Below are 10885 nucleotides of genomic sequence, written 5' to 3'. Positions count from 1 at the left end.
CTCTCCACAAGTGATCCTTGGCTCTTGGACAACTCTTCTGATTATTCTTTTCACTCCTCTATCAGAAATCTTGCGAGGAGCACTGGTCGAGGCAAATTTATGGTGAAATTATTGTCTTTCCACTTCCGTATTATGGCCCCAAAAGTGCTCACTGGACCATTCAGAAGCTTAGAATGGCGCCTATAACCAATGCCATCATTATGTTTTGCAACAATTAGGTTGCGAAGGTCTTGAGACAGCTCTTTGCTTTTACCCATCATGAGATGTGTCTTGTGTGACACCTTGGCAATGAGACCTTTTTGTAGGCCATCATTTGGGACTGAACCAGTTGTTATTAATTTCCACTGACAGGGGGCTGGATTGCTTTTTAATTACTGTAAGTTTTCAGCAGTTGTCTTGGCTTTCCATGCCTTTTTGCGCCTCCCTTTCTTCATGTGTTCAATACTTGTTCCCTGTGTCATTTCACATTATTACACATAACTTAATTTCTGAACTTATTTTTGTTTGTTTCTTTGTATGTATGGCTTACTTGGGTTGTTACCAATATCTGGTGAAAATTTCATGTCAATAGCACATTTGGAAATATATTTACTGAGAAAAATGATGACGTGTTCAATACTTATTTCCCCCGCTGTATGTCTGATTTACCTAAGAACATTGGTTTTATATGTTTAATATTAAAGAGGGTAGAGAATTGAGGAATTTAGGAACTGGATTGTTTAATAACCCTAACCCAATAAAAAATGTAGATAATGTTTTAATGTCTTTATCACTTAGCTGATTTACTGAACACCATTTTTACATAATTAAATATTTTACACTGTTGTTGGGTGGATCAGATTAAAATGTAATTATTTTTAATGCGTCTGATGAAGTTGACACAAATTAAGTTATGAAGTGAATAAATGTAAGTTTTTAGAACTTGTTCCCATTACATAGTTTATTTGCTTTGTCTACAAATATATAATTAATAGTAATGTATTATTAAATAACATAAACTAACTTCTAAAACATGTTTTGTCCCTTATCTCAAGAATCAGTGATGCTGCTTGCATATTTAAGCTTGGTATTTTATCTTTATTTAACACTTTGGAACATTATTTTACCCATATTTTGACATTTTATTTTCACTAAAGTTAAACATAAAAAAGTAGACACTTTGTGTGTAATATGTTTTTTATACATATAAAATCACTTTAGTAAATTTAATTTGACCCAAATATCACTGAAAGACTTGAAGACAGTGATAGTCTTTCTTATGGCAGCAGAATATTCATTGGATGCACTCAAGGACATATTATGGTAATAAAACCAACTGGGACCTTTTCATGTAAAACTAGATATAGACACAAGGTGTCACTGTAGGTATGATAAAGCATTAGAAGTTGGAATACTCTTCAGGAACACAGAAATTACTTAATAAACAGTCTTCCTATTGCATTGACCTACAATAGGATCATCTCTATAGTATCCAATAAATCAAACACCTCTATATAAATAACAAACATTTGAGCTAATTTATTCTGTTTTGCTAGAAAGAATGTAGACTAAAAAGTCTAATAAGGCTAATAAAATGCTGAGAATGTGAATTATTGTAAGTGTGTGTACACGACTGTTCAAAAGTTTGAAAAGTATTACTTATATATAAGTACAAAATAAAATAAAATAAAAAACGTTTCCAGCAAGGATCCTGATTTTTTTATTTTAAGTTTCCACTAAACATATTAAGCAGTACAACTGTTTTCAACATTAATGATGAAAAGAAATGTTACTTGAACACCATACATCAACATATTAGGATGATTTCTCCATCACAGGAATATATTACATTTTGAAATATATTAAAAAAGAAAACAATAAATTGGAAAATATTTCACAATATTACAGTGTGTATTGTATTTTTATCAAATAAATGCAGCTTAGGTGAGCATAAGTCTTCTTTCAAAAACATTAAAAATGTAAATGTGAATTGGAATATAATTCAAAAGCCTCTTTCTTCTGATATATCTACAAATGTCCAATTTGTTTCAAGAACCTTCATAAATATGTGTGTTTAGGTCAGGTTTTGTCTGTATTGTGGGGACCAAATGAAATGTGTGTGTGATCTTGACGTGTGGGGACCAGGAAAAAAGGAGAACAGGTCTGTAAATGTTTGAAAACGTGCATGGCGTGTTGATGGAGGAAGGTTGTATATTCATTTATTACTGTTTATTTCCTCATGCCAGAGCTAATCAGTGACAGGATTACTGCTAACTGCCACCCAGTTAGTAGTGTGAGTGAAAAGAGCCCACCAGCAGAACTGCACAGCAGCAGAGGCAGCGGCTCCCTCTGTGGGTCTGGCCACGCAGCTCGCCCATGAGGCTCTCTAATCTAGCTCTGAATGAATCCAGTCTGTGCCACTGACTGCCACATCAGAGCTCAAGTGCTGGCCAGAGTGGATGATCTAATCGTTTCTCTTGGAGGTGTTGGGATAGCAGAAGAACGAGAGAGCGAGCGGGTGAATTAGAGAGAGAGAGAATGGGTGTGGAGAGTGGAGACCACCCACCCAGCGGATTCAGGATTCGGGAGGCCCAGACGTGGAGCTCCATTCTATGACCCTCTGTGCCGCCCGGAGCTCCAAGCTGGACCCTTCGCAATTGTGTTGCCGCCCCAATGTCCCCCAACCCCCACCTCTTTGCCTCCCTCGAGCTAACACAGGGAGAAAGAAGGGGGTGGTGGTAAACAGCCTGTCCCTGTCATTCCCTCGCTCTCGCTCTTCTTCACAGTACAATGGGAGGGAATGCAGTGGCTGAAGCACTTTTAGAGTGGCCAAATGCTGCAAAGGCTGAATGAAACATCTGTGGAGGCTCATAGCCTAAGGGGGAAATACTATTCTGTTGTGCACCAAACTGGCAACCTGTTTTTCTGACCTTCTTTCTTTTTTTTTTTGGCATATGTGAGCATACTGTATAAGTGATTTTTCCAAGGGTGCGAAAGATGTGTTCTTATATGTTTTGTTGTTCGGTGGGTAGATTCCAACATATGTTTTCCACATTATTTTAAATTAATAAGCTGTTAGAGAAATGTAATGATTTTGTGGAAGTTATAAACTAGAAACCCTGAAGTAAATCTTCTTTAAGACAGAGAAAAAAATAGGCAAAATTGCCAAATAATGTACAATAATCAACTTTATGCTATTTTAAACTTGTCAGTGTCTTTTTTTACGTTAAGACTGAGATTTCAGTGAAAACCTGTTTGAATGTAAATACTGAAACCATGTGGTTTGTCTCAAGAGATGTTTTGCATAATAAAAGCATTCAAATGATAAACATATCCTCATAAAGGTATCAAAAACTATTTTTCCCCCTTTTTTTGTGTGCCACAGAGCCTTTTTCCATAGACTTTAAAGCGTCTAATACTACCTCTCTGAAGCACCTTTATGATATGTACAATACCCAGACATCCATCTGCAGTTTTAAGACCATTTGCCCATCTGCTATTTGATCTGTATTGTTTATCAGATGTTTGTACATAATGCAATGCTTTCCAGATGATGAGCTCTGTGACAGAGTATGACATACTTAGCCTACATTCTCCACTAGTCCTTGTTGCATTCTTTTAGAAAAGAATTTTTTTTTGTTGTTGTTATAGTGGTTTATTTATGGAGAGTATATACTCCATCCATATCCACAGTTAAAAACTTTTTTCCAGTACCTTTTGTGATTCCTTCATCCTTTTTGTCGATTCTTCCTAGAAGATATACCCCAATTACAAAAAACAACAAAAGAAACAGTCGGGTTTCGGGTCGGGTTCGGCTTAATGTTTCATAAATAGCTTTGGGTTCGGGTTTGTAACTAAAGAAGAAAAGAAGCGGACTTCGGGTTCGGGCTCAAAATATAACCGGTTGGGTCAGGTTATATGATCTCAGGTACTGGCCGGGTTCAGGCTTCAGTTTAAAGGCCGTGCAGATCTTTATCCTCCATGTACCCTGCCTAGTGGACATTAGCAACATGCACCGCTATTAAATGTTTGGTTCCATAATAAATGAAAGATTGCAGTGTTCTATGAAATATACCACAAATTTAAGTTGTCATTCGAAAATGTTTACAGCCGTAGACCTGGTCCTAAAATCGGAGGAAGCCATAGATTGATTGATTGTGTAAAAGCACATTAGATTCTTTACCAAGAAGAGAATAAGAAATCTGCAAAACTACCTTATAATTATTGTGTGCAAATGTATTCAGGACAAAAGCTGTTTTAATAAGGGTGGTCATAATACATTTCGATTTGATTTAGTTAATATAGGTTAATGACATTTTTGTTTTCAACACATTTTTTCACACACAAAAAAAACTTTGATTTCTCCAAGTGTCTTGGAGATGTTGCTACAGTTCTTATGGATTTAGTCTGTTTCAGTTTCTTCCTCTTTCTTTGTGTAAAAAACTCAGGGATTGTGATCATCAAATAGATTTGTTCAATTACAGGCTAAATTAATTTTTGAAAATGTAAACCATCTTTTCCAACTGGCACACTGAAAAAATATATATAAATAACTATCTTAAAATGTGTGTGTGTGTTTGCACCATACTATATATTAGTATAGTATTAGTATATATAGTATATATATTTTAGTATTTGCACCATACTATATATTATACCGAACAATTAATGAAGAAATTTCAGTGAAAAAAAGTTTGCACAGATATTTTAATGGTATTTGACAGTCCAGTCTTGCAAAGGTATTACTGTGTAGGAACCTGTTGTTGGGGCTCACGTCTGCATCTGTATAGCCACTTAAGATGAGCTCAGTTTGGTAATAGCTGAGGTTTGAACTTACAAGGCTTCTAATGCCAAAAGGTCAAGAACTGTGAGCATTCAAACCTCTGGCCTGCTGCCTCTCTTTTATCCCCCCTCTCTATGAAAGCTTCCTGAGGGCTTCATTTGACAGACACTCTCTGCAGTGCCTGTATAAATCATTGTTCACATTGTTTCGCTTGCTTCTGCTTATATGCAACGCTCTGTGAGTCTCCTACTCAAGCAAAACTACGAAAGAGAGATTTTATTTGCAGGTGGGTTATTGGGGAAACGTAAATCAAATGCTTCGTAGCTGCTGTTTTGCTTGCTAATGGTGCATTGCGGTTGAAGATTGCATTAGCTGTAGCTGAATCTACTTGTGTGATCTTGCAGCAGCTCGCACATCTTTACCAGACAAACCCGAGTGACCATTCATATATTTGTCACATGTGGTTTGTTCAGCATTTCAGCACAAGTAATTTGTAAGTTTCAAGAGGTTGTCTTGAAGAATGTCCAAGCAGGAATATGAAAAAAAAAAATTCTTAAAGACCACACAAAACTCATCCTGTTTACAATTAATGCTTCCACAAAAACACCCATAAAAGCAACATTAGAAAACAATCTCCAGAGAGGCCACAGAAAAGACCAAAAGATCAAGAAAAGGATAAATGGATCTGGAAGTTTGAAGGGAAGAGATGCTCGTTTTGTGTTGTCTGTATGCTTTTCTTACCCTGAACTTTCTGGATACAGTCTTAATGTCATGTACCTGTATGGAGACCAGGGCTAGTTGTCATTCATTTTAAGAACCCAGTTAAATTATTAATATTATTAAACTTAAGGGGACTGAACCAGGTATTAAAATGGATCATTGTTGCGTATGTTTAATCACAAGGCCCTCTAGGGACAAATGGCTGATGTAGAATCCAGTTAGTGGGACCAGATGTTTCAGTTTTCCAGGAACAGTCCCTGTATTTGGTGGCATATTTCCTTAAACGGTTCTCTGTAAGGTTCCACCAGAAAACCCAAATTGCCTCATCTTTTCCATATTTACAGTGCATATTTTTGTTTTATTTTTTAACTGTAATGTACGATCAATCCAAATGAATCCAATTCACTTTCAGAATCTGAACATTTTGTTTAAATGTACCCTAAACTAAATCTGATTCACACATTCCTTTATATGAGAATTGTGTTCTGTATGTATTCTGAACAAAATTTCAGTGCATATGCAGTGCCCAATTGCTGCGTTCAAAAACGTAGAAAGCAGCGCAACTGTCACCAGAGCTACCGAAAGCATAACTGCCATTTTTGGCTTGACATATCCAAAAAGAAAGCTGACATCTCAGTGAATATGCCAATTAGTATTTTTGTCTTAGTTTTGTTTTGTAAAGTTTGTTCAGTCTCCTCTGCTGACCAGTTTGTAAGACATAAAACGTACAGTACACATGTTCGTCAGATGTATTTAAACATACATCATGGCACTGCATATGTGCAAGGTATATTCATATTCAAGGGTCTACATGACAAACCCATGGCAATATTTTCCTATTAAATAGATAATTCAGGATCTACACAAACCCTTTCATTCAAATTGATTGAGATGTTTAATTGAAGGCTTTTCAGTCCGATTGAGCCATCAATCTGTTTATAGACGGATTATTTGCTGTAATTTTTTTATTTTCTTAAATATACATTCCTGTTCTTATTGTGCAAGATTTATGTGTGCACATTGTTTATAAAAAAATTAAATAAAAAAAGACTGTCTCTGTAATCTTTTTCTGAAAATGTAATAAATATAATAATCAGATTGATTATTATATTATTCAATCAGTTCCTCGTAGATCTGTTGATTATCTTATTATCTAAGAAAAATGTGTAATGAGGATTTCTTGTCTTGAAATTAGAAAACAGTGGAATATACTATTCAAAATTAAGTAAAGTACTTGAATGTCTATAGTTAATGTGATGTTTCTCTGCTAGGACTCCTGAGTGAACTGGAGGTGAATTGACTTCATTCATACAAACCCTAAAAGTTAGAAAAGGTCTACCATCATTTGTTCGCAAATGCCACTTTCTTTGATATTATCTATAAGTGGACTTAATTGTGCAAAATGCTTCTTGAGATGTAGATTGAAATTAGTTGTATGCTGAGCCTCTTAAATACTGATTCTTTTACAAGAATGGATGATATGGCATAAGCGAGGACGAGTGGTATCTGTCTGTAAGAGCATGCGTTTACTAAGGTTTTACTCTAATGCATCACTTCAAAACATGTCAGGACAGGATCTCCACATGACCTTGTTATTCAAACAGTTAAACTAAATCCAGCATGTGTACCTGGCAGCCGGTAATACAGCTGAACGCTGACTGTAAGTTCATTCATTAGGGATGGAAGTCCAAAGCAGTTCTTTGGTCTCAATGGGAGTCCACCTGCAGAAAACAAACTCACAGGCTGAGGTTCACAGGAGGTACGCAGATGTTGCACAAGTTTCTCAATGTGAGGTGGGTCTTGGACTCAAAGATAGCTTGCTGCATATGGCACTAATGCTGGAACCTGACATCATTTCCAGTCTGAAATATGTGTGGCCAGAGAAAGGAGACAGCTAGATAAGTCAAAAACAACTGAACTTCGAATGCCCAAAGGCCATGCTAACAATAGCCATGAAATCAAATGTGTTACACATTTTTACTGCCTGTGAGTACTATCATATGTGTGTTGATGAGTTATTGATATTGTTTGTGTCCTCAATCGAATCACTGCTGGCTGTTTTATGTCCGGCTCCCGTCCTGCAGTTTTTTAAGTCAGCTTTGGTGCTCAATCATTCCTTCAAAGATTGTTTACCTCAAGTTAACCCAGGCCATATGAATATTTTTATGAAGAAGAATCCCTCTCCACGATTTAGTTTGTGTATTTAGTCAAATCAATGTTGATTAAGTCTTGCTCTTGTCTTGTAGGTTTTCAAGACAGCGATGTCTCATTTGAAATGATTGAAAGTACTGGCACACTGGTTCTTACTGGCACACTGAAAAAAATTATATATATATATATATATATATATATATATATATATATATAAATAACTACTATCTTAAAACATTTGTGTTTGTGTGTGTGTGTGTGTGTGTGTGTGTGTGTGTGTGTGTGTGTGTGTGTGTGTGTGTGTGTGTGTGTGTGTGTGTGTGTGTGTGTTTTGATTAAACATCCTAATGACCAATTTACCCCTTGCCAATGCAGGGCTCAACTTTAATTAGTAAGCAGCTAAGCAGCTTTAGTTATGTTCATTTCTTGTTTATCCTTCTGAGTCTGACAAACCACCCAGAATGAGCACATAAATCAAGGCCGCAAAGCTAAAGCAGGGATTTTGTCTCCCTGCTCTACTATAAGTACAGAATATTATTTGCTGGATAAAACAAAACAAAACAAAAACCTTTTATAATCAGTATTGTCAGTGTGAAGCTAAGCTGTATAGGATATTAAAGTGGAAATGAAGCATTCAATCTAATTAACATTATTTAGTAAATGGATTTCCACTCGACAGTGTGAGCATTTCACTTTTGTGACTAAAGGTAGTTCTGTTCAAACTGTAAAATATATTCAGGAGTAAGTGTGCAAATAAAAAGTCAGGTTTGTCAAATTTAAGGTAATTAAAAAGTCTTAAATATCTTAAATGGTATAACAAAAGCCTTAATTATCATTATAATAGGTCTTAAATTTAGGGCCAGAAAACAGAAATCACGATATGGCTTAATGTGATTATTGGTAGTGTACACTCCTGTGCTGACCCCTCAATGCTGCCCCTCTCAGCTCGTCATGTTTATTATGATATACCTAGATGGCTACGTGATTGACATAACAACACGAGCATCGCTGTCCCCACTGTCGCCCGGCTACATGGGCCAGCTCGTTTGTGTAATATACTACTCATTAGAGCACTGGCTCAGCTGTTATCCCATTATGCAGAATTTTGTATTAAGTTATCGAAACTGGGATGGTGATGGTGCTGGCGCTGCCCCAATTTTATGTCCTCTAATATCTCACCAGTCATCTCCACCCTGCCCCGGCATAGCCGCCGCCCCTTGGGCTTCTACATGGGTTCAACTAGGTCCTGTAGACTGGGCTATATGCTTAGCAAAAGCACCAATATCATTGCTGCCTTCATATATGACTCGGTATGATATGTGTGTTTGTGTAACTTTTTGCAACTTGACATAACTCAACAGTCCTTTCAAGTCCATCTTCCTTCATTTCCAAACAAGTGTGTGTTTACGGTACAGAAATGCTAACCCTACTTCGCTGGCCAATGGAGCCAACCAACCCTGTGATGTCACAGCACAGTCACAGTTTTTAATTGTTACATTTATTATGTTTGTTATAGAATTTTGTATTAAGTATGAGTGATGACTTAATGGCTCTTCTTTTAAAAAAATTACACTATAATTTCATCATTAAGAATCAATCTTGGGCCACATTTTGTGAGACCTCGAGGGCTAAAGTGAACTGACACCTGCTATTGTTTAAAATGGCACTAAAAACACATGCCAGGGACACTGATGATACAGTATATATAAATATGAATCTGATCAAATTTAATGAGGTTTATGCTTAACACGAGAAAAAAAATACATACAAATAAAATTGCCAAAAGGGGAAGAAAAAAAACCCAATTCAAGATATTTTTCTCTGAAAGCAAGACATGTTATCTTAGACAATTCTCAAGTAAATGTATCTTATTTGGATATTTTTACTGGAAAAATAAGACTAATAATTGACAACAATTTTTTTCCCTGTCCCTGCATGAAATGTAGATCCAGTTTTATGCATTATTAAAATTGTTTATTTGATTTTATTTATAGTCTATCCATGTAAAGAATTTATGTAAATTGTGAAATTATTTTACTGTTAATTCCCACACTGAACTTTTAAAGGAACCTGAATGAAATGTGTCAAATACTGTAAAGAACAGGGCGCAGCATTCCAAGCGCCGCAACCCTGCCACAACGTCACCAGTTCCTGGAGCTCTTTGATCTCTCAGATAAGTGCCATACCTAATCAGGTTAAAGCACCGCATGCCACAGAGGAAGGAAATTCCAGTCATAATGGCAACGTATCTGTTCCGCTCTTGTGCATCACATTCCTTGGGCTAATTAGGAGTAAATATCTGACCCAAGGACCGTCCGTATTAGCCCCCACCAGTGTGGTCCATCTGTTCCACTCGCTTAGCTTTTTTTCCGCTTCTAATTTGCAACACAGATGACACAAAACATAAGGAAGCTCTCCATGGCTTGCTCTCTCTCTACCTCCCTCCCTTCTTTTCCTTCACTTTTACTCACTCTCATGCTGCTCTCTTATTCTTTTCAGCCTCTTTCACTCACAGACATTAGCCCAGATTGTTACGGCCGGGCTATCAGTTATTATCCAGCTCCAATTATATGCTGCCAGTGACCCAAAGGGTCATCCCAGCATGTGGCTCTCCAACATACTTTCTCCAGTATTTTAGTCGTATGCACATCCTTCTTTATTGGGGTTGCCAACCAAAGATACCATCTTTCTTTTACAGAATCAGTGTCACTGGCATGTGTTTTTAGTGCCATTTTAAACACTAGCAGGTGTCAGTTCACTTTAGCCCTGAGGTCCCTCAAAATGTGGCCCAAGATTGATTTTTAATGATGAAATTACTGTATCATATTTAAAAGAAGAACCATTAAGTCATCACTCATACTTAATAACTTAATAACTTAATTAAGGATTGTCAATGATCCACACAATAGCAGGGCATTTGGTTCTGTTTATTGGTTCAGTTTCTATCAGCGTTCATCCGAGGTATGCAAAATGATGCGGTGAGAATACAGGAAATCTGTTCTCTGATATTTTACTATGAGGCACGTCCTGTCTTGCAAAGCTTCCGCTTAAATTGTGACACTATTGTGTTACATTATGGCAAACTTTGAAACTTTAACAACAATACATTTATGGTTCAAGTCCAGAGCCAGACAAACAGTGTTAATTTTGTCAATAGAATTACTGCCAAAAGAGTTTTTTCCTGTTTGTTTGTTTGTCAATAATAACAAAGATAGGACAACAATTGTGCATCAGTTTGATTAAAAACATTAG

The sequence above is a fragment of the Leuciscus leuciscus genome (genome assembly GCF_965113295.1).
Source record: "Leuciscus leuciscus genome assembly, chromosome: 3".
NCBI lineage: Eukaryota > Metazoa > Chordata > Actinopteri > Cypriniformes > Leuciscidae > Leuciscus > Leuciscus leuciscus.
Note: the sequence above shows the minus strand (reverse complement) of the source record.